General features: G+C 45.0%; 1 long non-coding RNA gene across 1 annotated transcript in view; it reads right to left on the minus strand.

Moving 5' to 3' along the window:
* Nucleotides 1–1,542: 1,542 nt before the first annotated feature.
* The window catches only part of LOC138283047 (uncharacterized), a 36,726-nt gene continuing 10,911 nt past the window's right edge, over nt 1,543–27,357 (minus strand). The window contains exons 2-3 of the long non-coding RNA XR_011201038.1: nt 22,467–22,553; nt 1,543–1,561 (exon numbers count right to left, since the gene is read on the minus strand). This is a non-coding gene — a long non-coding RNA (uncharacterized lncRNA). The remainder of the gene's footprint in view (nt 1,562–22,466; nt 22,554–27,357) is intronic.

Here is a 27,357-nt window from a genome sequence, read left to right on the forward strand (position 1 = left end):
AGCAAAGAGAGATCATAAGAGACATGCAAATGTCTTACTTCAACATCTATGTTTTAGATAAGATGTGGTCGCCAAGAAGATGTTTGCTTCTTCTAGTTTTCAACACCATATCTGTACATGTTTTTCTTTGCATCCTAACAGTTCCCTTGGTGGTCAGTTCTGTTGCTCTACGCTGTACTCTTTCTGCTCGCTTGTGCCTCCATCAGGTTTTCCTAAATCCCTCACTATGTGCTTCTCCTCCTTCTTCAGTGGGTCTGGGGGATGCCAGAGTATGAGGTGAGTGGTATGCTTGACTCCTTCCTTCAGCAAAGAATATTGCTGTATCTCGCTAACTAGGCCTACTGATCATTCCTGGAGACTTGCCTCTTCTGTCCCTGCACTCCACCTGGTCCCCTTTTTCCAGTGTTGATTCCCTTCCAAACCAAGAAGTGTTTGAAGAGGCACTCTCAAGACCTATCTTGTGCCTCGAGTAGGCCCCCTGCTATAGCGTGCGGCCATGGTTCAGGGTAGGTGCGCTTCTCCAAAGGGTCCCTCAAAAGTCAGTGGTTGTGGCGATTTGACTGGACACCTTAGTGTATGGGTGAAGAATGTCACATGGGGTCCTAAAGGTACTGGAATTAGAACAACCTCAATGGACCAGGAGACAGGGCTTGAGGTATGGGAAAGGACATCTTAGCTTTACCCACTGTCTAAAATGGTGGCCATTGGTCGATTTTCTATAGGTATTATTGAAGTATTTCCAATGCAACAGTGGATCCTATGTTTCTTTTTGGGGTCAACATGACCTGGGATAGTACATAAAATAATTAATTTTTAACAAAGTTTTCGTCAGAATTGCAATTTGGTTAGTTCTCCACCCCCTGCATAGTTAACCACTGGACTTCCTATGTCAATAAACTAATTTCCATACGTGCCAAATTTTGTTAATTTGTAAGCAATAAATATATCACAAGGTCACTGGTAGAAGGTGTAAGCAAAAAGCAAAGCAATATATGTGTTAAGATGTTTTGGGGAACAGCATTGCTGAAGGGATGTTTATTCATTCCATAAACCTGCTTAAAACCCTGACCAGGAGGCCACTAGCAGGAGGAACACCACCTTGTTGATAACAAAAAGAATTGTGTTACAGAATTGCCGATAGAGTTAGGTGATGGGTGAGCAAGGTGTGGGTGGGTGGGTGGTTGAACAAAATGGTACTGCCAATGGGGCCAAAAATCCTACATGGTTTTAAATGCAGGTAAGTGGTCTTAAAAATATTGTTTGCTAGTTTCATGTCCTTACCAGTTGCTCTTGGGTGTCGAAGAGAGCGAGGGATCCGTTGTGTGAGGAGCAGAATTTCTGACTCTCGTCCCAGTCTTTTTCCTCTTTAAAGATGGTGGAGAAGTAATAACACCTGAGTCTACTGTAGAGCCAGTTCATGGGGCAGGTCTCCAAGCGGGGAGGAACGGGGGCGTCCTGTGATGAGTAGTGTCCTAAAAGAACAAGATGTGATATAATCAGCAGCAGTAGGACACACACCCATGAAGGAGGAGGAACTGGTCATCCTGTGATGAATAGTGTCCTAAAAGCACAAAATGTGAAATAATCAGCAGCATTAACACACACCCATGAAGGAGGAGGAACTGGGCGCCCTGTGACGAATATTGTCCTAAAAGAACAAGATGTGAAATAATCACCAGCTGTAAGACACACACCCATGAAGGAGGAGGAACTGGGGTGTCCCGTAATGAATATTCAGAAGGGGGCCACCATCACTTGTGTGATCTTTTCCATAATACAGATTGCACCTGTGAACGTGCAGCACTGATTCAAACTTAAATGGGCAGTTCATCATCTGCATTGAGATATGACTAGGCAAAAGAGGAAACATTTACCTCTGTGCCTGTGCCACAGTATAGACACCGATGCAGAGGTAAAAAGGCCATCAGAAGGCACACTGACTGTGGATTACAGAGAGCCAGTGCATAAAACCCAGGACACCCCTTGGAAGAAGGAGGGGAGGTACCATGGACCTCACAGACATCCCTCTGCAGGTGGGTGCAGTCACCTGTAGCACCGCCATGCAGGGGATCCATGTCCCCCTTTCAAATGCAAGCCAGTTGTCATCTGCAAAGAGAAAGGAGGCCCAGGGACTTGAGACAGCCAGTCCACCTTTCACTAATATACTTTTCCCCAGATAAGTACAAATTCACAGATGCGGTGGAGGCAGAGTATTAACTGGACTATAGCTCACTGAGCCTGTCTAGGGTCAGAGCACCAAGATCTGCCTTGGTTATCCAGGGCAGTGCGCCCCGTTATTAATAGGGCTCAGGTATTTGTTATACATATGTACCCAACAGCAGTAGGTGAAAGTATTTTATAAAAGGGACATCTACTCTTCTGTTTTTAAAAAAAATCTGCCTGCGAAGCAAAATCTGGCTACAAAAAATAAAAAATACCAAATTTGATCCAGAGGCAAACATCAAAAACAGACGGATTTGGGTTTTTCTCGGGTTAGTATCGTTTCCATGGGCACAGATCTGAGGGACAAACCTGGCAGTTCATGTGTTTTGTGTGGCTCTCACCTCATTTTACTAGGGGTTAAGGTTATGTCCAGCACGTGCCTCAGCATTTCAGGATTTTTTTCACATGTACCATATGGACTTCTAGAGTGGTCAGGTACAGGCGGACTGTGAAAAAGACAGCGTTGGGGTCAGACGATGTTTCATGCCACAGCCCTTGCATCTGATTCTTTTGAGTAAATCTTCTCACCTGATGACTCCAGCAACGGCAACTTTATTCTTCTCTATAAGACTGGTAGCAAGGGGAAAACCTATGCGTGTGTGTAGGAGGCTGGCCTGGCTTATAGTGGGTACCTGAGGGTACTTACACCTTGTGCCAGGTCCAGTTATCCCTTATTAGTAGAATAGAGGTGTTTCTAGCAGCTTAGGCTGATAAAAGGTAGCTATGGCAAAGCAGCTTAGGCTGAACTAGGAGACATTTGAAGCTCCTACTATACCACTTATATCATATAGCACTATATCACAAGAAAACACAATACTCAGAGTTACTAAAAATAAAAATACTTTATTTTAGTGACAATATGCCAAAAGTATCTTAGAGGATATATTCCCTTAGGAGGTAAGTAAAATACACAAAATACACACACAAACCAAAATCAGGTAAGTAAACAGTTAGAAAAATAGTGCAAACACTATAGAACACAATAGGATGCAATAGGCCTAGGGGCAACACAAACCATATACTCTGAAAGTGGAATGCAAACCACAAAGAGACCCCAGGCCTAGTGTAGCCTGTACAGGGTTGCTGGGAGTGTAAGAAAACACTAAGGGTGTCCAAGATACTCCACCCAAAGACCCTGAAAAGTAGGAGTAAAGTTACCCTACTATCCCAGAAAGACAGGAAAGACGAGATACGTGATTCTGCAAAGACCACATCTGACTGCAAAGCACTGAAGACGGGTTCCTGGACCTGAGGACCTGTAAAGGAAGGGGACCAAGTCCAAGAGTCACGCAAGTGTCCGGGGGGGGGCAGGAGCCCACTAAGGTGAAGGTGCAAAAGGGCTGCCTCCGGGTGGAAGAAGCCAAAGATTCTGCAACAACGGAAGGTGCTAGGAACTTCTCCTTTGGCCAGAAGATGTGCCACGGTGTGCTGGAGGATGCAGAGTTGTTTCCACGCAGAAAGACCGCAAACAAGCCTTGCTAGCTGCAAGAGTTGCGGTTGAAGATAAAGGGTGCTGCCCGGGACCAGGAAGGAATAGGAGGTCGCCACTTGGATGAGGAGACAGAGACGGCGCACAGCACACAGAAACAGGCAGCACCCACAGAAGCACTTGAACAGGCATTCAAGAAATCTGAGCACGGCGGTCGACTCAACAACACAAAAGAGGGTCCCACAAAGCCGTAGGTCAACTCAGCGAGTTGACCAATGCAGGATGGAGTGCTGGGGACCTGGGCTGTGCTGTGCATCAAGGAATCCTTACAATAGTGCACAGAAGCCCTAGCAGCTGCAGTTCACAAAGTACACAGGATTACTGTCTGGCGTGGGAAGGCAAGGACTTACCTCCACCAACTTTGGACAGAAGGACCACTGGACTGTGGGGGTCACTTGGATCCAGATCCTGTGTTCGAGGGACCACGCTCATCGAGATGAGAGGGGACCCAGAGGACCAGTGAAGCAGAAATTTGGTGCCTGCTGTAGCAGGGGGAAGACTCCGTCAACACATGGGAGATTTTCTTCTTGGCTTTCAGTGCAGGGTGAAGGCAGACAGCCCTCAGAGCATGCATCACCAGGAAACAGTCGAGAAAGCCAGCAAGATTAGCCGCTACAATGTCGCTGGTAGACTTCTTGCTACTTTGTTGCAATTTTGCAGGAGTCCTGGAGCAGTCAGCGGTCGATGCTTTGCAGAAGTTGAAGAGGGAGATGCAGAGGAACTCTGGTGAGCTCTTGCATTCGTTATTTGAAGAGAAACCCACAGGAGAGACCCTAAATAGCCCTGAGAGGAGGATTGGCTACAGAGAGAGGTAAGCACCTATCAGGAGGGGTCTCTGACATCACCTGCTCGCACTGGCCACTCAGAGGTCTCAATTGTGCCCTCACACCTCTGTATTCAAGATGGCAGAGGTCTGGGACACACTGGAGGAGCTCTGGGCACCACCCCTGGGGAGGTGCTGGACAGGGGAGCAGTAACTCCCCTTTCCTTTGTCCAGTTTCGTGCCAGAGTAGGGGCCGGGGGATCCCTGAACCGGTGTAGACTGGTTTATGCAAGGAGGGCACCATCTGTTCCCTTCAAAGCATTCCCACAGGCCAGGAGAGGCTACTCCCTCAGGCCCTTAACACCTATTTCCAAAGGGAGAGGGTGTAACACCCTCTCTCAGAGGAAATACTTTGTTCTGCCTTCCTGGGACTGGGACTGGGCTGCCAAGACCCCAGGAGGGCAGAAACCTGTCTGAAGGTTGGCAGCAGCGGTAGCGTCATAGAAAAGCCTAGAGAGCTACTTTGGCAGCATCTGGGGTCCATGCTGGAGCCCCGGGGATGCATGGGATTTGCACCCCAATACCAGATTTGGCTTGGCGGGAAATTTCAACGATCCTAGACATGTTACATGGCCATGTTCGGAGTTACCATTGTGAAGCTACATATAGGTGTTGACCTATATGTAGTGCACGCATGTAATGGTGTCCCCACACTCACAAAGTCTGTGGAAATTGCCCTGAAAAATGTGGGGCACCTTGGCTAGTGCCAGGGTGCCCTCAAACTTAGTAACTTTGCACCTATCCTTCACCAAGTAAGGGTTAGACATATAGGTGACTTATAAGTTACTTAAGTGCAGTGTAAAATGGCTGTGAAATAACGTGGATGTTATTTCACTCAGGCTGCAGTGGCAGTCCTGTGTAAGAATTGTCTGAGCTCCCTATGGGTGCAAAAGAAATGCTGCAGCCCATATGGAACTCCTGGAACCCCAATACCCTGCGGACCTAGGTACCATGTACAAGGGAATTATAAGGGTGTTCCAGTGTGCCCCCCCCCAAACGAAGGACAATAAGACTAGCCAATGACCTGATGAGTCTTCATTTTCTAAGTGGAAATATCTGCAGAGTCCATCTGCATTGGAGTGGGTATTCCCAGGTCTATGTTCCACTGTATAGTCCATTCACTGTAGGGATATGGACCACCTCAACAATTTAGGGTTTTCACCTTTCATTTGTTTTAGCCAAAGTAGAGGTTTGTGGTCTGCCTGAACAATAAAGTGAGTACCAAACAGGTCTGATCTCAACTTTTTCAGTACCCAGACCACAGCAAAGGCCTCCCTCTCTATGGCAGACCACCGCTTTTCTCTAGGGGTCAACCTCCTGCTGATGAAGGCAACAGGTTGATCCTGGCCCTCAGTATTAAGCTATGATAGCACTGCCCCAAACCCCAATTCAAAAGCATCAGTCTGGACTATGAACATTTTGGAGTAGCAAGGGATTTTTAGGACAGGTGCAGAGCACATGGCCTGTTTGAGCTCATCAAAAGCTTTCTGACAGCTAGCTGTCCACAATACCTTTTCAGGCATTTCTTTACTAGTGAGGTCATTAAGAGGAGCTGCAATGGAGCCATAATTCTTTAAAAAAACCCTATAGTACCCTGTGAGGCCTAAAAAGGCTCTCACTTAGGTTTGAGTTGTAGGGGGAGCCCAGTCCATTATGGTCTGGATCTTCCCCTGCAGTGGTGCAATCTGTTCCCCACCTACCAGGTGGCCCAGATAAAAAACTTTCCCCTGCCCTATCTGGCAATTTGAAGCCTTGATAGTGAGGCCTGCCTTTTGCAGGGCCTCTAAAACTTTTCACAGGTGGACCAGGTGATCATCCCAGGTGGAGCTAAAGACAGCTATATCATCTAGATATGCTGCACTAAAAGCTTCCAACCCTTGCAGGACTGTGTTCACCAACCTTTGAAAAGTGACAGGTGCATTTTTCAGGCCAAAGGGCATCACAGTGAACTGATAGTGCCCTCATATGGTGGAAAATGCAGTTTTAGGTTTAGCATCTTCTGATAATTTAATCTGCCAATACCCTGCAGTTACATGAAAGGTGCTCAGATACTTGGCAGAAGCCACCGTATCTATCAGCTCATCTGCCCTGGGAATAGGGTGAGCATATGTCATGGTTACTTGGTTGAGCCCTCTATAGTCAACAGAAAACCTCATCTCTCTTTTACCATCTTTAGTGTGAGGTTTTCGGACAAGCACAACTGGGCTAGCCCAGGAGCTTTCTGAAGGCTCAATCACTCCTAAGCCTAACATTTTCTGAACTTCTTGTTTAATGCATTCTCTGACATGGTCAGGCTGCCTAGAAATCTTACTTTTGACAGATAAACTGTCTCCAGTATTGATTGTGTGCTCACACCAGGTAGTTGTACCTGGTATCAGTGAGAAGAGTTCAGAAAACGGACTTAAGAGTTTTACACAGTTGTCCTTCTGCTCGGCAGTAATGCAATCTGCAAGTACTACTCCCTCCACTAAGTCATCAGCTTCAGTGGTGGAGAAGAAATCAGGGAGAGGGTCACTCTCTTCTTCCTGTCCCTCATCAGTTGCCATGAGGTGGGTGAGATCCGCCCTGTCATAGTAGGGTTTTAGGTGGTTGACATGAATCACCCTAAGGGGACTCCTGGCAGTGCCCAGGTCTACCAGATAGGTAACCACACCCTTCTTTTCAACAATTAGATGGGGTCCACTCCATTTGTCCTGGAGTGCTCTTGGGGCCACAGGCTCCAATATCTACACCTTCTGTCCTGGGTCGTACTGGGTCAGGACAGCCTTCTGGTGATGCCATTGCTTTTGCAGCTCCTGGCTGGCCTGAAGGTTTGTACTGGCCTTTTTCATGAACTCAGCCATTCTTGATCTTAGGCCAAGTACATAGTCCACAATGTCCTGTTTAGGAGCTTTTAAAGTGTGTTCCCAACCCTCCTTAGCAAGGGATCCTCTCACAGGGTGCCCAAAGAGGAGTGAAAAGGGGCTAAAGCCCACTCCTATTTGGGGTACCTCCCTGGAAGCAAAAAGGAGGCAAGGTAACAGGACATCCCATTTCCTTCTGAGTTTTTTAGGGAGTCCCATTATCATACCTTTGAGAGTTTTATTAAACCTCTCAACCAGACAATTTGTTTGTGGATGTTAAGGAGTAGTGAACTTGTAGATTACACCACACTCCTTCCACATTGCGTTGAGGTATGCAGACATAAAGTTACTACCTCTGTCTGACACCACTTCCTTAGAAAAGCCCACTCTGGAAAAGATTCCCAGGAGGGCTTTTGCCACTGCAGGATCTGTAGTGGTCCTTAAGGGAATTGCTTCAGGATACCTAGAGGCATAGTCCAATACCACCAGGATAAATCTATTGCCTGAAGCTGTTGGAGGGTCAAGGGGGCAAACTATGTCAACCCCTACCCTTTCAAAGGGCATCCCAACCACAGGAAGTGGAATTAAGGGGACCTTTGATGTGCCACCAGTCTTGCCACTGGCTTGTCAGATCACACAAGAACGACATAACTCTTTAGTGTCTGCTGACATATGAGGCCAGTGAGGCCAGTGAAACAGGGAACAAGCCTGTCCCAAGTTTTACTCTGGCCCAAATGCCCAGCCAAAGGAATGTCATGTGCCAAGGTAAGAAGAAACTCCCTAAATTGCAAAGGGATGACCAATCTCCTGGCAGCTCCAGGTTTAGGGTCGCTTGATTTAGAATAGAGGAGGTTGTCTTCCCAATACACCTTATGGATATCAATAACATCCCCATTCTGCTGTTTGACAGCTTGCTGTCTTAAACCCTCTAGTGTGGGACAGGTCTGCTGTCCCACACTCAGCTCTTCCCTAGCAGGCCCCTTGCACCCAAAAGCTAAGCAGTGTCTGCTGCTAGCTCCTCTGGTGTAGGTTCTGCACAGGGAGAGGATTCTTCCTCCTCAAAGGGGGAATCTTCTGGTGAAGAAGGGATAGTGGGCATGGATTTACCCTTTCTACCCCTAGCTTTTGGGAGCACTTGGTCCATTGTTCCAGGATCCAAGCTTCCCTGTCCTTTTTGCTTTTTGGCCTGTGTTCTTGTCAAAGCAAAAATATGCTCAGGAATGCCCAGCATTGCTGCATGAGCCTCCAACTCCACTTCAGCCCAAGCTGATGTCTCCAAATCGTTGCCTAGTTAGCAATCTACAGGTAATTCAGTGTCTACCACAACCTTCTTTAGACCAGTAACCCCCCAGTTGAGATTCAAAACAGCCATGGGGTGGCTAAGTGTGTTATTGTGAGCATCAGCCACTTGGTACTGCTGACCAAGTAGGTGTTGATCAGGGTGACCCAGTTTCTCTATAACCATAGTTACACTGGCTCCTGTGTCCCTGTAGGCCTCAACCTCAACACCATTGATTAGGCAAGTTGCTTGTACTAATCCATATTAAGGGGACAAGCAACCAAGGTGGCAAAATCAATGCCACCATTTGTGACTAAAACAGCCTCTGTGGTCTCCCTAATAAGACAAACCCCAACTACACTACCAATGGTGAGCCCAGCTACACCCTTAAATTGGCTATTAGTAGTAGACTTTCCACCACCACTGGCATTACTAGGGGCACTAGAGGTTGCAGTTGGGGTAGTGGTAGTGGGAGCCTGGGTGTTTTTCTTTGGACAAGTGGAATCACTTGCCCAATGGCATTTTACTTTACATAAAGAACACCATGGCTTTTTCTGATTGTGAAAAGAGGATTTGGACCCACCACCCCCAGAGGATTTTTGTGGGCCTGATGAAGACTCATCCTTGTCACCCCCTGTATGAACCTTTCTGTTCACTCTTGTTCTGACCCATTTGTCTGCCTTCTTTCCCAATTCTTGGGGAGAGGTCAGGTCTGAGTCTACCAAGTACTGGTGCAACAATTCAGACACACAATTGTTCAAAATATGGTCTTTCAGGCTTTCATAGTCAGTCACCTTACTGCCATGTAACCAACCCTCTAAGGCCTTCACTGAATAGTCTACAGAGTCTGTCCAGTCTTGAGAGGACTATTTTCTGGTGTCTTTGAACTTAATCCTGTATTGTTCAGTGGTTAAGCCAAATCCATCTGAGAGTGCATCCTTCAAAACTTTGTAATTATTAGCATCACTTTCTCCGACAGTAAGGAGCCTATCCCTACCCTTACCAGTGAAAGATAGCAGCCCACTGCCTTTGAGGGACCAGCTGTACCATACAAGCCATCCAAGTGCAGCAAACCACTTTTAATGGCATCCCCCTCCTTGTAAGGGGGGACTATATTATGCAGGTTTCTGGAATCTTGTTCTCTAACAGGACTGCTATCAAAAACACTGCTGCTGCCACCATGGGGAACTAACCCCAATCTCTGCCTTTCCCTCTCTACATCCAGAGATTCCCTGTCTAAGGCCAGCTGCTGCTGTTTTAGCTTCAACCTGGCCTCTTCCAACCTCAGCTTTCTGAGTTCTCTTTGCATTAAGTTATCCTCAGGGTGGGAGGCTTGGGAATTGTGAGATAAAGAGGAAATGTGGGAATTGGCAGACAGAGACCTGTCCCTAACTGGCTGGACTCTAGTAACCTGGCCTTTAGGAGTGATAGGTACCGTACTAGTATGTGACCCCCTCCCACTACCAGTGTCACTAGATGGCCTGTTAGCTGGCAGGCCCTTGGAAGAACCCTCCCCAGCATCCTCAGGGGACTCCACTGAGTCTTGCTGGGTGCCCTCCCCCTCTACCTCCTGATCCTTGGATGGGCCAGACTGGTTCTGGTCACTTTCTAGGAGAAGTTTAAAGAGAAGTTCTTTGGTAGGATTCTTACCAATGCTTAAACCTCTTTCAATACAGAGACCCATCAAACTTTTAAAGTTTAAACTACCATAGGTTGCCTGGACAACTGTGGGAGTAAGTTCCACTGCAGACATGATTGTAGAGAAAGAGTTTAAGACAGAGAGAAAAAGGTTTAGAGACTTTTAAAGAAAAGGAAAAACGTTTCAAAACTTTTCAAAACTTTTTAGAAAGTTTAAAGGAAGAAAGTTAAACTGTATAGGTTAACTGTGTATACTCTGAAGTATTTGGTATATGTTTTTCTTATGAAAAGCACCAATGACAAAGTGGTAAAGCAGTTACAAGTACTTATCCCACTGCAGCAACACCAATGTAGGAGGCTTGCCTGGCTTATAGTGGGTACCTAGTGGTACTTACACCTTGTGTCAGGTCCAGTTATCCCTTATTAGTAGATTAGTAGTGTTCTAGCAGCTTAGGCTGATAGAGGTAGCTATAGCAGAGCAGCTTAGGCTGAACTAGGAGACATGCAAAGCTCCTACTATACCACTTAAATCATATGGCACTATATCATAAGAAACACAATACTCAGAGTTACGAAAAATAAAGGTACTTTATTTTAGTGACAATATGCCAAAAGTATCTCAGAGGATATACTCCCTTAGGAGGTAAGTAAAATACACAAAATATACACACAAACAAAAATCAGGTAAGTAAACAGTAAACAAGAGTGGCTGCTCGACGATCTCGAGATAGGTAGTCAGCTGGATTTTTTGAGCCAGGTTGATATTCTACATGACAGTCATACTGCTGCAGTTGTAGCATCCACTTCTCAATGCGGGGAAGTGACTTGGACACAGTCCCTTGAAATAAAGTTATTAGCGACTTGTGGTCCATTGTGACAATGAATGTGGTGTAAATACACGTAGAGGTGAAAGTACTTGCATGTCCAGTGTATTACAATGGCTTCCTACTTGATCTGCGAATACATTACATTTGTTCGGTGTCAGTAACGGACCGACTTGTGTACCCCACAGGTGCCCACTCCCCTTGAGACTGTTGTTGTGTGAGCACGTTCCGAGCCCCTTTGGACTGGCATCTGCGACAATGTTTGCAGGTCTTGCAGGGTCAAGATAGGCAAAAGGGGTGATGGCCAATAGTGCTTCCTTGGTGTGCCGAAAAGCTCCTGCCTCTGCTGTGCCCATGTCCATGTCACTTTGCCCGAGTCTGGGATGCTGCCATATGCGAGGAACTTGTAGCTGAAGAAATGTATCTCTTGCTTGAGAAGCTCACACTTCTATGTAGCGTGAGGCCAGCACTATGGGCTCTCTGAAGGATACTGAGTAGGCGTTCATGGTGTTCGGTTAGGGACTTTGCATAGATTAGATATCGTCACTCACATTGAGGATGCCAGGGAGCCCAGTGACCACTTCCTTGATGGTGCTCTGGAATATTTCAGCAGCGCTGGAGATGCCAAAGTTGAGGTGACGGTAGTGGCGCAGAACCATGTAGGTCACGAATATTGTGATGTAGCGTGAGTCCTCATGCAGGAGTAGCTGATGATATCCAGACCGCAGGTCACTTTCTAGAACCATTGCGCTCCAGTGAGTTCGCTGAGGATGTCATCCATGGAGGGTGTGATATTTAATTCCCGCTCATGGCATTTGATAGCCTCATGTCAAAACAGATGCAGACCTCCCCGGGTTGTTTAGGTTTTCTGATGACAACAATTGGGGAGACCAACAGAGTGGGCCCGAAACCTTTCAATAATGGTTGAAGGCAATGAGTCTGTGATGTAGAGCAATTGGTTGGATTGCCTTGTCGATGTAAATTTGGACTTCTCCTCCTATGTGACAGCCTATACCCTTGAAGATTCATGTAGAAAGTCCGCTATCTCCTCTTCTTGCACTTCCAGAACAAAGAATATCAGCTTTAGTAAGTCCGCGGTCTGCCCGCTGAGTAGCATACCTTTTCCTCCTTGGGCCACATATACAGTTGTGTTGGCTTCTATATTGCAATGGGATATGGCTGTCTGGAAGCATCCCACTAGCGTATGGGTGTGGGCTGGCCATAGGCAAACACCCTACCTTTGGCTTTGTGTGGCTTGGGACAGTTCTTCAAGGACAAGTGTTTTTTCCTCTGACATTGGTCCGATCGTGTCAATGGTCACTGTGAACTGCTGGCCACCTATCATTATTTGGCATTTTGGGAGTGTTTACCGAGTTTGTTGTTTGGCGCCTCGTTTGAAATGGTATGGACAACGTTGCTGGCATCCATATCTTCGGCTTCTTCAGGGATGGCTTGAATGGATTCTTTCTAGGCTTTTGGCACGTCTTGGCCTCACAGCCGATGGGCCATAGCTGAAAACCGCAGGGGGCCCATGGTGCAGAACTCTCCCCATGGCCATGCAGCTGATGTTGTTCTGATGCACGGTGTCAGGTCTGGGTGGGCAGGGCTCTTGCCCTCCGCATCGCCAATGTAATGGGGGCCCAGAGACCGCAGCGAGCTGCGTGATTAGGCCGTTGCAGGGCCAACCACAAGGACAAATTAAGACACCAGTGCGTTACCTACCTAACTAGCCACGCCCAGCCAGTCTTTATTTTATACCCTCGCATCTGCAGGACCAAACTATTGTAACAGGAAGCACAGGGGTCTCGCTGAAGACCACCTGGCTCTCTCAAGCAAATGGGATATTACAGCACTGTAATCACTTTATTTAAATTGACGTATACAGCAGCCATCTTAGATTGGGCAACTCCTCCTCATCCCCAGACATTTTGGATTGGGGAGTTTAGTTGACACATTTGACAGCCATTTTAATTCAGATGTCTTTTCCTTGCCAACATATGTTCGGCAGACATTTTTAATTCGGTTTCTACATCTTGCTGAAGTGTATTATATATTGATTTTGGTTACTTTTTTTTTGGATTTCAATTTACAAAATAATTATATTACCAATAGTTTCAAGTTGAGTTATACTCTACTTCATGTAAACTATTTTCTGTCATATGTATTTTTCTCTTTCCATAATGTCAACATACTTAACCACTTAGCATATCCATTTGGGTCTAGAGCCTAACTGTAAGATATCATATGTGACCTGGGCGCATACGAGACATTGAACAACACTAGATGTTAATCTGAGCTGTAGCTGAATAGGGTATAGGGGTTCAAGTATCTGGTGGATGACAGTGCGGCCTGCAAACAGTTCACGAACCCTCCAGCATCAACCACGCGCATGTACACACTGTAATAATTAACTGGCCATGAGAGAAACTTCCTGGGCTACTTTATTGCCTTTCTAAACTTGTATCACAGTCCGTACCATTCATGCCAGATGCATGTGGTATTACTGAGGTGTACTGAACTATCCCAACATAACACACTAGATGTTAATCTGAGGTGTATCTGAATAGGGTATAGGGGTTCAAGCATCTGGTGGATGACAGTGCGGCCTGCAAACAGTTCACAAACCCTCCAGCATAAACCACACGCATGTACACACTGTAATAATTAACTGGCCATGAGAGAAACTTCCCAGGCTACTTTATTGCCTTTCTAAACTTGCATCACAGTCCGTACCATTCATGCCAGACGCATGGGGTACAAGCAATTCCCCCTTGCATTTATTATTGAGGTGTGCTGAACTATCCCAACATAACACACTAGATGTTAATCTGAGGTGTATCTGAATAGGGTATAGTGGTTTATGTATCCAGGATGACAAGATGTAGGCTAACAGCAGTACAGCAATGTTTTTCTGTTTTCTTATGTTTAAATTGTTTATTCGTTTATCTGTTTGTGTCATTTTTTTCGTTTACCTTTACATTCCTGATGAGAAAGAGATATATTAAATGATGTGAGTGATTAGAGTTTTGTGTTAGGAGAGGGATATAGAATTGAGAGATAAACTGAACTATAGCACCAAATGCTAATATGATGGAACACTACAGACATGTCAAGGGGGCTCGAGTCTCCACTCTGTGGGTATTCCTAGGACTGAATAGAACAAGGTGATTTGTTTCTTTATTTGCATTTTGCTGTTTTCCTTTTGACTGGTCGGCACTAATGTTATAGCTTTAGCCAATACATTTTGATCAGAGATTTTTATTTGGAACACACAAAGGGATATGGGCCTACTGTTGGAAATTGTAAATATTTATGTCAGTTAGGTTCGCTCTTTGGGTCTGAAGTAAGTTGACAGTCTAGATGTTGAGGGTAGTGCTCAATGGGAGGTAGGTTATGTGTATTCTAATTGGTTAATTGGCAAATTTAAATGAAGGGACGGGGCCTTCTGTTTTCCCTTCCTATATTTGTCGTGCCGAGACACCAATAGTGTGAGACGTGAGTTTCCAGTATGAAAGCTTGATTTGAGGAGTTTGGTGGGTCTTTTTTATGTTTGAAGAGATCTGTTTTTTCATTGACAGTGAAGTCCCTATCATTGGTCTGTTGCAATAACTGAAGTTGTTTGAGGAGTATAATATCTGACAGTTTTCTACATGAAAAGTTATGGATAGCTGCATGAAGGTACATGCATGCTTTTATTTAATGTTTTCACCAGGTTTTATTTGTGATGTTTATCTTCTTGTTTATTTTCTTGTGGTAGCAATGCACAGTGGGTGTCACCACATTTGTGGTGTTTGTTACCTGTTTCATTATATTGCTTAATGGTGTATTTTGATTTCAAATAATGTCTTTTTGATATCTCTTTGTTTGGTCTTTGGTTGCTTCATTTTGGGTAATTAAAGGGATGAGATACATTGTTATACTGCTTTTGAAATTTGTGATATCCCCCTATGAGAATATACTTACCAGGATTGTCTATATTGCAGTTATTATAATGGAGTGAAGGGATCATCCATCTGACATGTTGAGGACTTGGTGTTTATTCTTTATATCACTTTGAAGAAACTGAAGACATTAGTACTTTGTACTGAATTACAATCTACCGCGAGGTAATGCTTTACAATTACAATCAATATCATGAGAAAGGATACAGAATTGTGGTAGCTAGGTGAGGTAATCTTTCAATTTAGGATAACAGGAAAGATGATGTGAATGTGTTTAGTGATCCACTTTATATTTGGATGTAGGGAGCAATGATTACAACCATTTATAGGGTATAGACTATGGAAATGTATGTATTGAATTTTCACAATTTTGAATTTGATGTTTTTCTTTGTGATATGTATTTATTATTTGGGTACTACAGGTGTGAACTTTATGTTTCATTTAAATTGGATTGTAGCTTTTTCACTTGCTAATCTAGTTTCCAATGGATAGTGCATGACTCAGATTTAATAATTTCATGTCACAAAAGGATTATTCCTGCTTATAAAAGATTTTTGTTATCTTCATTATTATTTAATCCCTGATGAAGTTATAGGCTTCGTGAAACATGTGTCAGCAGGCATTATTTCTGTTTTTTGGTTCTGGTGACTCATAGTTTACGTCTCTGCTACTGGTTATTTTCACTTGTGAATTGTACCTAACAAGGAACCAGTTGTGTGTATTTCTATATGTTGATGGAACAATTCTGATGCAATGTTTAACTATAATTGATGTTTGTGTTTTGGATTAGGCTGTAAATGAATTGTGCCCTGAACAACTTGAATGTATTATGGTCTGACGAAAACATGATGACAGACGTATGTTAGCCATACTATTTATGTATTCGAATAATAAATCTGAGATTTGGTATTCAAAGAACCTACCTTTGAAGCACTATTACGGGGTTCCTCTTCCATTAAGAAATGACATGCTACTATTGATGTGACATGTCTGTGACATGTTCTCAGCCCTCCTGGTATAAATCCTGGAGGACACCATGGTGCTAGGATTGACCTAGAAGGTGTTTTGAAACTGTGATTGAGTTGAAAGGCTGGGTTATGTATGGGAACGTGTATGAGTCAGCGGAAGGACATGGCATTCTTGGTTGGCATCACCAAAGGTGTTTGTGTATCATTCTGAAACCTTGATGTTCACAACACATTTTGTGGTTGGAGGGTGTTGAGAATGTTACTTTTGAGAAACGCTTTATAATGTATTAGCCACCTTTTGGGACAGGAGAGAAAAAAAAGGTTTAAGCATGTCATCATTCAAAGATGGATGAGAACCAGTTAAACATAAACTGAGGTCTGCTCCTTTGAGGGTACGGGGTGAACTGTCTGGACCTTTGCTGATGTTATGCATGGGGGTCTAATAGAGCCCACTCAATCGTCTTTGTGGTGTTTGTCTATCGTAGTGGTGAGGAAAAAGAATAAAGATTCAAGAAAGTGCTTTGACTTATACAATCTCAATAAAGCTATTTGGGTGAATGGGCATCCTTTGCCCAAAATCGATGACATGGTCACCAATTTGGTTGAAGCAAAATGTTTTTCCAAGCTGGATTTGCACTTCACTTATCACCAGGTAGAACTCGCAGAAAACTCTCACTGTTTGCTTGCTCTACCCCGGGTAGTGTATTACAATTTCGCAGAATGCCATTTGTCCTTGTATCATCTGCAGCTGTTTTCCAGTGATTGATGGGGAAAGATTTACATCGTATAAGTGGGGTGTTAGCATTTCAAGATGATGTTTTGATTGTTGCGAAGAAGGAATGAACAACAGCATTTGGAGAGATTAAGTGAAGTTCTGAATAATTTCAAAGTTAGAGGCATTAGACTCAGGAAGGATAAGTGTGTTTTTGGAGTCAATGCTGTTGAGTTTGTTGTTCATGTGATTCCTGTGGAGAGGGATTAAACCAAGACCTGGTCTCTTGGAAGCAACTGAGAAGGTGTCTTTTCCCACATCTCATTAACAATTGTTAGCATTCAGGGAATGTGTGAAGTTTACTCTAAGTTCATTGAGAATTTTGCAGCTGTTTTTAGTCCATGTACAGGTTACATTAAAATGTCCAGTTTGTGAGCAACAAGGAGCAGCAACTTGCTTTTGCTTTGATCAAATCCTTTTCACTCCATTTCTGAGCCCCCTACATTCCTGGGAGACTCTTTGTCACTGTTGATGCCAGTAATGTGGGGTTTAGGGTTGCTCTGTCACAGGAGAGAGATACCCATGACTACATCATTGCTTTTACATCTAGCACCTTGAAACTGCATAAACACCAGTATTCTGTTATTGTAAAATAAATGCTGGCCTGTACATGGGCTGCTGAAAAGGTTAGACCATATATTTTGGAACATAATCCCTTCTGAAGATGCATCATCAGCCTTCAGTGCCAATTCTGAACAGTAGCAATGTTAGTTCAACTAAGGTTACTGAGAGATTGGTGTGATTAAGTTGGACACTTTTGGAAAATCATTTTCAACTTGAACATCTGCCTGGAGGTGGAAACAAGAAAGCAGACAATTGTTTTCGCCTTCCTAGTAATGAATATTCTTTGTGTTCCATGAGTTAGATGATGAGGACGTTGAATGTCTTGTTGCAGGTGCGTCCTGGATGTCAAATAGGCACATGAGTGAGAGTGAATGAAGAAATTAGTTGTCCAAAGATTGTGAACTTTCTAGGGTCATGCAGTAGGTGTTGAAAAGCTGTCCACGTGAAAATGTGTTGTCCATTCACCTTCAAACTCACAGTAAAGTTTAGAGTGAGCTTTCTTTGCACAAGGTTTTGTTGTTTTGCAACACAACGCTAATTTCACCTCGCAAGATCAGGAGTAGATTGGTACACTTATGTCATGAAGGGCATCGGGGGAAAACTGCTAGCAAGTGGAAGATGAGAGAAACGTTTTGGTGGTCGGTTTTGGATAGAAATGCTGAGTGTTAGATTGAAAGATGAACACTGTGTAGAGGTAATGATAAGGGTTTGCACACATGGTGGGAGCATCGGGCGCTAAGGGGTGCAAGGAAAGTGGACCCGCACTAGGTGCAGCCTCACTTTTCTTAAACTTTTCCCAAGGTGTTTACATTTCAAATGGTTTACTTCATCTTGCATCCCTAAGAATATTCACTTCTTTTTAAACATCTTGGGCCAGATTTTTACATGTAGAGCCACTATTCTTGTGGTCCCTTGTGCCTCCCTACCTCCGCCATGTGTGCCCCATATTTAAAGTACGGCGCACCATGGCGCAGGGTAGGGGGCAATACCGTCAGCATTTCTGACGCTATTGATCTACTGTTCAGGGTTTGCACCAAAATGTTGGCGCTAAACCTAAACAGTACTCAGGGTCCCACTGAAAACAGTGGCGTGTCCCCTTTCAGCACCTGCTCTGAGCAGGCATTAAAAATGCCACAACAAAGATGCAAAGAGACCTTTTAGATTTGTTAGCGCCATCTTTTTACATGCATGATGTGGCGCAAGTGGTTACAAAGAGGCGCAATGCATGCATTGCGCCACTTTGTAAATATGGTGCTGCAATTTTGGCCTCGCTGGGCCACATAAGCATAAATAAAATGACGCAAAGGAGGCGCGAGGGGCTCTTAAAGATGCCCCATTGTCTTTCTATAGTTTGTTTTTCATGAAACATGTGACTCTTGCGTATTTTAACCTGAGTGGCCTCCAAGGTTTATGTAAGTTCAAGCCGCAGGTGGGTGTTTGGACAGCGCATGAATAAAAGGTCTGAAGCCAAGACTGAAGACACTGCAAGTTTCTCACATTTTCTGTCAGTCAGCCATACAGGTGTGAAAGGTATGTGCACATCCAGTCCTTGGCCTCTATTGCGGAGAGTACAGAGCTACAGTCATATATATATATATATATATATATATATATATATATATATATATGTATATATATATATATATATATATATATATATATATATATATATATATATATATATATATATATTTATGTGTATGTGCCAATTGCAATTGAAGTGTGAGATATGCAGAAGGAAGATTTCAGAAAGATGTGGGGCGATAAAGGTTGTAAGTGTCTAACACAGTGATAGACCCTGGAGAAAGAGGGGGGGAGGGCAATTGACACTTTCAAAGCTACACCTCTTCGAAAGAACGTATTAATGTTTAACTAACAGGCTTGTATTTTCAGAATTGGAACATTTTCAATACCAATTATTCATAACAAAATCTTTATTGTTATTTATTTTGCTGATACAGCTAAAGTGCACTGGCAAAGCCAATAGGCCTGTCTTGTTTGAAGTACGTGTGTTGGTTGCTGTGTGAGATGTCTGGATGCAGTAACAGAAAACTCACAGACATGCATCCAAGCACTGATCCGGTGCAACACTGAGTGGATCATAGGGTTGTAGTTTACATGTTTTAAGGCACTCCATTAATTACTTGGGCCTCACCTCCTGGAAAGGATTCCTGGTTATGCTTCCTTATCCTCCCTACTTTTAGAGACCACACCCCATCATTTCAATCCCACTTACAGCACTGCCCAGAGGACCACTGGACCAACGTGGCTCTGCTTAATTGCTTTAAGTCTGCCCTTCCCTACAGACAGACACACACCCTGTACAGAGGTGTTTATGCTGCAATACTATCCTCATCTAACATAAAACACTCATTGGACTGGGCTTTGAGGTGTGTGGACTATAAACATATCTAGAGACCTCCCTTCTGCAGTGACGTCAGCAGTGAACAAGTCCTCACCCTGAAGTGATGAGCACCACGAAAAGAAAGGGTCAGTTTTAATATAATCAAATAGTAGTAGCCAGTAATTAGGATAAATAAAGATCTGTCAGGTGGACATGCGCACGACCTTCACCTGGACACAAGTCCCGCCCCGCTGCATCACAGGGTGAACACAGAGTGGTGGGACTGAGGCAAGAGGGGGAGTTGGTGGGGTGGGCACCCCTACAGACAGTGCACACACAGGGGCTGCCTGCCCTAATGAGAGACTCTAGCATCTGCTGAAGGAGGGGGGAAAAGGTGACAAACTGCCACACTCCAAGCACACCTCAGCTGACACTAGGCACACGTAGGAGCTTGTGCCACACCGACTCCTGAGGTTGGAGGGGCTGCTGCTGAAGGACAGGAAGAAGTGAGATGTGCCTGAGGCACCCAAAACCCCTAGCTCTAGATACATGTGTGAAAGCAGCTGGCACTAGCCTCAGATACATATGTGACAGCACCTAACACTGGCTCTGCATACGCGTGACAGCATCTGAGAATGGCTGTACATACACATGCAACAGCACCTGACACCAGCTCTAAGTGTGTGTATGACAGCACCTGCATCTCTCACACTGAGAGAGAGAGAGAGAGAGAGAGAGAGAGAGAGAGAGAGAGAACCTGCACCTCTGGAACTGGTTCTACATTCATGTGTGACAGCACCTGACAACAGCTCTATCTGTGTGTGTGTGTGTGTGTGTGTGTGTGTGAGACAGCACCTGACACTTCTAGCACTGGCACTGGCCTGGTGTGTGTGTGTGTGTGACACATCTGACACCTTTGGCACTGGCTCTACATGTGTGTGTGTGTGTTTGACAGCACCTGACACCCCCGCCATTGGCTCTACATGTGTGTGACAACACCTACCCCCTCTGGCATTGGTTTTACACGTGTGTGTGATAGCACCTGACATCTCTAGCACTGGCTCATATTCTTTGTGTGTGACTGATTCTTACACCTCTGGCACTGGCTCTAATCTTGCATGCATGTGTGCCTGTGTGACAGCACATAACACCTTTGGCACTGACTCTACGTGTGTGTGTTTGTGTGTGTGCCTGCACCTGACACCTCTCGCACTGGCTGCGTGTGTGTGCGAGATAGACAGCATCTGACATTTATAGCACCGGCCTGTGGCTTATTGCACCAGACTGGCACTTGATGTACATGTGTATGACAGCACTTGACAACACTAGCATGGTCTCTACGTGTGTGACAGTACCTGACACCTCCAGCCCTGGCTCTACATGTGTGGCATTGGCTCTAGGTGTGTGTACATGTTCCAGCACCAGCCACCTCTCGTACTGGTTCTCGGAGTGTGTACATTTGACAGCACTAGACACCTCTCGCACTGGCTGTGTGTGTGTGTGATACACCTGACACCTTTGGGACGGGCTCTACATGTGTGTGTGTGTGTTTTTCTGTGACAGAACCTGCAACTCTGGCACTGACAATGTGTATGTGTTTGACAGCGCCTGACACCTTTGGGATTGGATCTACATGTGTGTAACAGTGCCTGGCACTGCTGGCACTCACTCTACATGTGTGTGACAGCACCTGCACCTCTGGCATTGGTTTTACGTATGTGGCTTATTGCACCAGACTGGCACTGGATGTACATGTGTATGACAGCACTTGACACCTCTGTACGGTCTCTACGTGTGCGCGTGTGACAGTACCTGACACCTCCAGTCCTGGCTCTACATGTGTGGCATTGGCTTTAGGTGTGTGCACATGACTGCACCAGCCATCTCTCGCGCTGGTTCTAGGAGTGTGTACATGTGACAGCAGCTTACACTCTGGCACTGGTTCCACGTGTATACATGTGACAGCAGCACACACCTCTGGCACTGGTTCTAGGTGTGTGTGTGTGTGTGTGTACATGTGACAGCACTAGACACCACTGGCACTGGTTCTAGGTGTGTGTACATGTGACAGCACTAGACACCTCTGGCACTGCTTCTAGGTGTGTTTACATGTGACAGCACTAGACACCTCTGGCACTGGTTCCAGGTGTGTGTACATGTGACAGCACCAGACACCTCTGGCACTGGTTCTAGGTGTGTGTACATTTGACAGCACTAGACACCTCTGGCACTGCTTCTAGGTGTGTGTACTTGTAACAACACTAGACACCTCTGGCACTGCTTCTAGGTGTGTGTACTTGTAACAGCACTAGACACCTCTGGCACTGGTTCTAGGTGTGTTTACATGTGACAGCACTAGACACCTCTGGCACTGGTTCCAGGTGTGTGTACATGTGGCAGCACTAGACACCTCTGGTACTGGTTTTATGTGTGTGCACATGTGACAGAACCATACAACTCTGGCACTGGTTCTAGGTGTGTGTGTACATGTGACAGCACTAGACACATCTAGCACTGGTTCTAGGTGTGTGTACATGTGACAGCACCATACACCTCTGGCACTGGTTCTAGGTGTCTGTACGTAAGACAGCACCATACACCTCTGGCAGTGGTTCTAGGTGTGTGTACATCTGACAGCACTAGACACCTCTGGCACTGGTTCTTGGTGTGTGTACATGTGACAGCACCTGACACATCTGGCTCTGACTTTACAAGCAATATTTGACCTCAAGCACTTTATCAGAGTAGGAGACTTACCAGTCAGTGCAGCCAAGACCACCACCAGCAGGAGTAAAAGTGCACAGAGAGCACAGAGCACGAGCAGCACTCGCGAGGACAACGTCACTGTGAGAGAAGAGACAGAACAAGGGGTCAGAGAAGTGACTGCTCACAAGGTGCAGGGAGAGGTACTGTACAGGATGGGGAGGGGGATGGATCTGTACAGGAGGGGCAGATAGAGGGGTCAGCTGGGGATCTCTTACTAGCAGAGCCTGGGAGGAATCCATCCTAGGGACTGGACCTAAGTAGTGTCTGATGTCATATGTGAACTTCAGAAACCTGTAGACTTCTAGGTGCTCAAGACATGGGTTTTCAGTAGCACAAGACATAGGGAATAGGGTTTTACAGGATAGGGCAGGGTCCGGATTTAGAGCTTCTCTCCCTTACTCAGAGAGCCTGAGAGGGAGTCATCCTGGAACCTCTAAGAACTGACGTCACAGGTGGACTCAACTCCTGGGGCTTCTTGGCGCTAGGGAGAAGGGTACTGACACAGGGTTTTCTGGCTGAAGCATGTTGTGGGCTTTACCATTGTAGGACTCTCTACAGGTTCATAAAAAAGAAACACCTTTTTTGCTGAAGAGGCCATAAAATGAACTCTTTTTAAAACACATTTTCACTGATTGTAAAACAGGCTCAAAAATAGATGTATTTTCTCCTCATGAAATTACCCCTCAGTGGTAAAACACATTCTGATATGACATTAATGCAGACATGATAGCAGGTGGTCACTTCTGCTCCTCAGGTTGATAAACAGATAAAAGTAGGTCATTATTTTTCCTAGTTTTGTCCCATGCTTCATTCTGTTGTGAGGTCACTCAGGTAAGTACACTGTTTTAGCCAAGTCTAAAGGTAGATTCCAAGCTCTCTAGGTTTTAGTGCTTTTGATTTACTACACACACAGCTCAGACAATCAGTGGAACACTTTACAGAGACCTACTCCTGCCCCAGGAAGCATTCAGAAGGGGAACAGCTGTGCAGAGGCACTGTCCTTGGTTTTACCAATGCTTGTGCCTCTGTTCTGCAAGCATTGACAAAGTCAATACTGCAGCCAACAAGCATTGGCAACACCATTACTGGCAGCCAACATGCATTGGTAAAGTCAGTCCTTTGCAGTGAACAAGTAGTGACAAAACCCATACTGGCAGTCAACAAGCATTGACAAAACCCAAACAGGCAGCCAACAAGCATTGACCAAGGGAACCTCTCCAGTGCTTATGAGGGGTTGGTTGTGCCCCTCTTCCTCCTTCTTTTTGCTCCCCCCGCCTCTCCCATCTTCCTTCTTAATTGCTCCCTTAAATCCATCCCACCTAGAGGCTGCTGCCCCTTACAGAACCCAGCCCCCCTCATGTGGCTTCTGTGCCATCGGCTTTTTACCATCTTCATACAGATTTGACACCATTCCATGATGGCCGCCTGTGAGTGTGCACAGACACTGACTAACTGGGCACATTTCTATGTGTTTTGCTGATGCTTCACCAAAATACATTTAAAAAATACAATCAGGGATGTTTACACCACCGTTACAACTGTGTTTTAGTTCCTTATTGTTAAAGCAATAATTAATTAAGAGAGCCACCATGTATGCAAGGGCACCCTTGTGAACCACCTTACTCTAGCTAGAGATGAGAAGCTTTGGCAAAGCCAATAGGTTGCTTAACCAAGATCTATTGGCTTTGTACATGTTTTTTAATGTGCCTCAGTATCTGAAGTAGATACACTCACCTCCGAAACAGAGTAAATAGAAAACACTCCCTATTTTGGAGCTGTGATGTTTACAGTTCAAACAGAAACGGGAAGAATTTCTGAGTTAAGGGATTTCCTACAATTGCATGGGGGTGTGACAGCGTCCAAATAAGGCAATGCCTTTGCCCACTAGTGTGGGCCATATTACAGCTGCACAAGGGCAAAGGAGCTGCTGCGAGCCACAGTGCTTGTGTCCCCCATGAGGTGGTGCACTGGCAGTGTGCCCTCTAAAGGTGTCCTTGGAGCTGGTGCAGAGGTCATGTGTTCGCCCACAGGTAAATAGAAACACATGTTTTACCTTTTGGGGTTCCCTACCTACATTTCCCACCATTAATGCATCATGCAGAGCAGACAAGAAAGGTCCCAAGGACAGAGCAGATCAAGTCAATCAGGGTTCAGTGATAGAGACTGACTGTGCCAAGTTCAAGGATGTGGTGTTAGGTGTGAGGAGTATGAGCAGTGTGTGGGATGATGATGATTTTGGTTCACTGATGTGCATCATACACACAGTAGACGTGGAGATTATGGTTAAAACCAACTTTCTGGCTGATACACAGGCAGGATTCAGGCCCGGTGTTCAAACTGAACCCTAAATGGAGGTTATGGTTATTTGGAGATTTAGCTTGTGTGTAGTTCTCCTTACACCATTATTTCCAAAGTTTATTTTTGACCAGGTGCTTGGTGATTTGGTCAAATAGTTACAAGCAGGGCTGGTTTGGGAACTTAATGCTGTTATTAGTGCACCTGTGCAGATGTGCTAATGAATGCTAAAACCAGCTCTGAAAAAAAAAAAAATCAAAAGAAAACAAGCAACTCTTTCAAGTTGCTGCCAGGGTCATGTAACTTGCAGCTCCACTCCTGGAGGCTGTACCTGTCCTTAATGTGACAAAACAAGCCTCCTGGGTCTCCGGTCTCTCAGGGGATTACCCACTTGCCAGACGGGCCAGTCCGGCCATGGTTGCAAGCAACATACATTTGAAAACTTTCACTTGATTGCAATGGAATAGAACATAATGTATATTTTGCTTTCAATGTATTTCTGCTTGGTTGAAGGGGTTTGTGGCTACGAATGGCAATGTGCTTTGGTGGAAGGATCTGTGAAGAATAGAATCATTTTAAATCCAAGTGTAAAAGAGCAAGTTCTTCCTATATCCAGGGAAGATTTGTGTCAACACATTGTTAAAACCTTTCCTAAAGTATAGACTAATTAGATTGTGTGGGCTTCAACAAAAAAGTAATCCCAGTAAAACATGAGCTTAGAGGTGTTTCCAACTGGGGAAGGAAAGAATTACAAGATATTTTAGAAGATAAGCTCAATAAAACATTAATTAAGAGGTGTAGGCTGCAGAATGGCCATACACAATCATTGAAACAAAGTAAAAAGATGGTAAACTCCCCTTCTGTGTTGATCCTAGGGCACCAACCAATAATATTGTAATCAAACCCCATTCTCTGTACAACATGAATGAGCTAATCTCCATGGATTGTAATTCATTACAGCATTTATTACTCCATTTATTTTACATTCCATATATGTCCATTTTCCAGACACTAATTTATCATCTCTTGATGCAGTTACACTTTTGCATACATGTTTTCCAAGGCAACATATTGTTTTTCATGTAGAATGAAGAAGATCATCTTTAGGTGATCAGATACATTTGTACTTGCATTGGCAAAGCAAATAGGCCACACCTATGTGAGAGCTATTGGCTTTGGCAGTGAGTTGTAGCCATGATGCACACCAGTGAGGTGGCTATTCGGCGTGGCTAAAAGTTAGTGATGTACAGTGGGGCAGATTGGGGTAGACTGGAGTAGAGTAGATTGGGGTAGAGTGGAATGGGGTAGAGTGGAGTGGGGTAGATGTGGGTAGAGTGGAATAGGGTAGAATGGTTATATTGTAGTAGGGTAGATTGAGGTAGAGTGAGGTAGACTGGAGTGGGATAGAGTGTAGTGGAGTTGAGTGGGGTAGATTGCAGTGGGGTGGATTGGATCGGATTAAAGTTTGGTAGATTAGAGTTGAACAAGGTAGATTGGAGAAGAGTGAGATGGTTGGGAGTATCTATAGATGGGTAGATTGGAGTGGCGTAGGTTACTGGGATAGATTGGAGAGGGGGTAGATTGAATTGGAGTAGATTAGGGTGGATTGTATTAGACAGGGTGGAATTGGATAGACTGGAGTGAAGTGGAGTAGATTGGAGTAGGGTGGGGTAGATTGGAGTTGGGTGGGGTAGATTGGAGTGGGGAGGTGTAGATTGGGTTAGAATGAGGTGGAGTAGATAGGAGAGGGGTAGATTAAGGTAGTGTTGAGTAGGGTATATTGGAGTAGATTGAGTAAAGTGGGTAGATGGGGAAGAGTAGAATCAGATGGGTTGGGGTAGATTGGAGTGAAGTGTGGTAGATTTCAGTGGAGTGGTGTAGATTGGAGTGGATTGGAATGAGGTGGATAAGGATGAAGTGGAGTGGGGTATGTTGGGTTTATTAGAGTAGGCTAGATTTGAACGGAATGGGGTAGATTGGGATGGTTGAAGTGGAGTGTAGTAGATTGGAGCAAGGTTGAGTAGATTGTAGTAGGGTAAAGTGGAGTGGGGTAGATTGGGAAGTGGTGGGTTAGAATGGAGTGGAACGGGGTACATTGGGGAAGTGAGTAGATTTTAGTGCCGTAGATTGTAGTGGAATAGATTGGGGTTGGATGGAGTGGGGTATATTGGAGTAGGGCAGATTGGGGTGGGGTAGGTTGGAGTGGGTCGGATTGGGGTGGGTTAGATTGGACTGGAGTGGGGTAGATTTGAGTGCAGTGTGGTAGCTTGGAGTAAAGTGGGGTAGATCGAGGTTGAATGGAGTGGAATGTGGTAGGGTGGGGTGGGGTAGTTTGGGTTGACTGAAATAGGGCAGATTAGGGTGGAGTGGATGGATACGGGTGGAGTGGAGTGGGGTAGGTTGGGGTAGATTGGAGTGGAGAGACTGGCAAATTGGAGGGGGTAGATTGGGGTTAGTGGGGTAGAGTGGAGTTCAATAGATTGGAGTGGAGTTGGATAGAGTAGAGTGGAAAATGTAGTGGATGGGCTAGATTGGGAGAGAGTGGAGTGGTGTGGATTGGGTTAAATTAGAATGGAGTGGAGTGGGG

This window comes from Pleurodeles waltl, chromosome 2_2 (genome assembly GCF_031143425.1).
Source record: "Pleurodeles waltl isolate 20211129_DDA chromosome 2_2, aPleWal1.hap1.20221129, whole genome shotgun sequence".
Taxonomy (NCBI): domain Eukaryota; kingdom Metazoa; phylum Chordata; class Amphibia; order Caudata; family Salamandridae; genus Pleurodeles; species Pleurodeles waltl.